The sequence below is a fragment of the Olea europaea genome, chromosome 12 (genome assembly GCF_002742605.1).
Source record: "Olea europaea var. sylvestris chromosome 12, O_europaea_v1, whole genome shotgun sequence".
Classification (NCBI taxonomy): domain Eukaryota; kingdom Viridiplantae; phylum Streptophyta; class Magnoliopsida; order Lamiales; family Oleaceae; genus Olea; species Olea europaea.
Genome location: NC_036248.1, coordinates 2,302,068 through 2,305,013, shown reverse-complemented (window position 1 = coordinate 2,305,013; position 2,946 = coordinate 2,302,068). Strand labels below are relative to the sequence as shown.

The following is a 2,946-nucleotide window of genomic DNA, read 5'->3' as shown; positions in this document are numbered from 1 at the left end:
AAGTATCGTGGTGAATTTGAGGAAAGGCTGAAGAAGCTGATGGAGGAAATTAAACAGGGTAACCAAATTATACTTTTTATTGATGAAGTTCACACATTGATTGGAGCAGGAGCAGGAGCAGGAGCAGGAGCAAGAGCAGCAGAGGGGGCGATTGATGCTGCAAAAATTTTGAAACTTGCTCTAGCTCGGGGTGAATTACAGGTTGTTCGGGCCAAAATTGAACCCTCAACTCTTCCATATAGCGTACAGATGTGTGTATCATTAATCACGTTCTTAAAAAATGTGAATTACTCTTCCTTGTGGACATTTTAGAAATTGTTTTATTTTTTGGTTATCTCATCATCCTCTTTGTTCCACAATTCATTTCCTTATGTTTTGCAAAGGGTTGCTTGGGTGCATTAATCCTTGATTATTTCCTATATGGCACTATTGAATGAATTTTAGTGGCTCACAATTTTGTACGTACTAAGTTTAACTGGAGTGCTTCATAAGTCTGTCCCCATCTTTTAGTAGTCACCACATTTGTTTGATATCTTTTTATCATGCTTATGTCAGTGTATTGGGGCTACTACATTGGACGAATACAGAAAGCACATTGAGAAAGATCCAGCATTACAAAGACGGTTCCAGCCTGTCAAGGTCCTGAAGCCTCCTATGGATGAAACCATACAAATTTTAAAAGGGATTCGCGAACTATACGAAATCCATCACAAGCTTCGTTACAATGATGAAGCTTTAGTTTCTGCGGCTCAGCTGTCATACCAGTACATCAGGTACTACTTTTTTCTGGAGAAAAATGTAAATATTATATTGTAATCTGTAATTTATTGTTTACTGGTTACAGTAAATAGCATGTAGACGTAATGTAACGTTGAAATGGGATAGGAGGATTTGAAACATCTGAATAACGGTGCTTTCCATCCCCCCATTAGTTGTTTTCTGATCCTAGCAGTAGTCGCTTATGTACCCGCCAAAGCCAGGTGTTGCTCGTAAACTGTCCGCTTATCTTTGAATATTCTGTTTGTATATTTCAGTGATCGCTTCCTTCCATATAAAGCCATTGTCTTGATTGATGACGCTGGTTCCCGTGTCCAACTTCCTCAAGCTCAGGCATGGGATTTTCTTACTAATGCTATTTTCCTTATCTGAAACAATCTATAGCAATGGTTGTATCTTTTTCAGCTTCCTGAGGAAGCTAGGGAGGTAGAGGAAGAACTCAGGCAGATCACGAAGGAGAAAATTGAAGCAGTCAGAAGTCTAGACTTTGAAAAGGTGAATTATAACCTTAACATATCCCATTCTTTGGTCCAATAAGAGTAAGATATAGGATACTGAGTTTTCTTTCATGTTTCAATAATGATGCTGATTCTTAAGCTGTTTAGTTGTTGAGTGCAATGCTCAGCAGGATTTCATAGCGCCAGCTTTATTAGATGAATCTCACGATGCTTTAATTAATGTACAGGCTGGGGGATTACGTGATAAGGAAATGGATCTGAAGGCACTGATATCTGCTCTTACAGACAAAAACAAAGAAATGACCAAGGTGGAGAGTGAGGCAGGAGATGGAGGTCCTGTTGTGACAGAAGTTGACATTAAGCACATTGTTTCTTCTTGGACGGGAATACCTGTTGAGAAACTCACTCATATCAAGATGGAGGAGACGCTCCACACATGGGTCATTGGGCAGGTGGAAGCTGTCAAAGCCATCTGTCGTGCCGTTCGCCGTGCTCGTGTTGGTCTTAAAAACCCCAAAGGACCTATTGCGAGCTTTATCTTTTCAGGGCTAACTGGTGTTGGAAAGTTGAAACTGGCTAAAGCACTAGCAGCCTACTACTTTGGTTCAGAAGAAGCCATGATCCGGCTTGATATGAGTGAGTTCATGGAGGGACACACTGTTTCAAAACTCATTGGCTTACCTCCTGGTTACGTTGGTTACACTGAAAGTGGACAGTTAACGGAGGCTGTTCGACGCTGTCCTTGCACTGTTGTACTTTTTGATGAAATTGAAAAAGCTCATCCAGACGTGTTCAATATGATGCTTCAAATTCTTGAAGATGGGAGGTTAACTGACGGCAAAGGTAGAACAGTAGACTTAAAAACACCATTTTAATCATGACATCAAATGTAGGAAGTAGTGTAATTGTGAAGGGGGGTCATCATATTGGTTTTGATATAGACTATAGTGAGAAGGATATCAGTTACTACAGAATCAAGAGTGAGGTGATAAACGAGCTGAAACAATATTTCAGGCCAGAATTTTTTAATAGATTGAATAAGATGATTGTATTCGGGCAGGTCACCAAGCTGGAGGTGAAGATCGCTAATATAATGCTAAAGGAGGTATTCGAGAGTCTGAAAAGCAAAGGTATCGAACTTCAGGCGACCATGAAATTTAGAGATAGGGTCGTTGAAGAAGGATACAACCCAACTATGGAGCGGGACCACTGAGACGAGCTATAATGAGACTTTTGGAGGACAGCATTGAAGAGAAGATGCTTGCTCGTGAAATCAAAAAACGTGATTCGGTTACAGTTGATGTTGACTCTAATGGTAACGTGATTGTTCTCAATTGTAGCAGTGCACCTCCCGAGCCATCTCTTGAGCTTGTTTGATGGAGAGCATGATTAGAATAAGGATAGAAATATAATTTAGATATGATTTTAAAAGTAGAGTTTGATTTAAATTATATTTAATTAAATTAGATAATATTAGTTTTGATATTGTTTGACACAATTATAGTTATTAGAAGTTATTAATAATATCATTCCTATGGTTAGAATTATTGTCACCTTATGGCATGTAATTTTGATTCAGATCGATAGAGGGGTCTTTCAGATTGGATAGTTCGATCATTTTGAGATCGACGACGGTAAGACAATAAAATTTGGATTGAGAGTTTAATCATGGCACATTGTAGAATGGGTAATTATATTACTACTACAAATT

The 2,946-nt window shown here is 38.9% G+C and overlaps 1 pseudogene; it reads left to right on the top strand.

Annotated features, from left to right (window-relative positions):
• Positions 1–2,782, top strand: part of LOC111405157 — a 19,407-nt pseudogene extending 16,625 nt beyond the window's left edge.
• Positions 2,783–2,946: the final 164 nt, after the last annotated feature.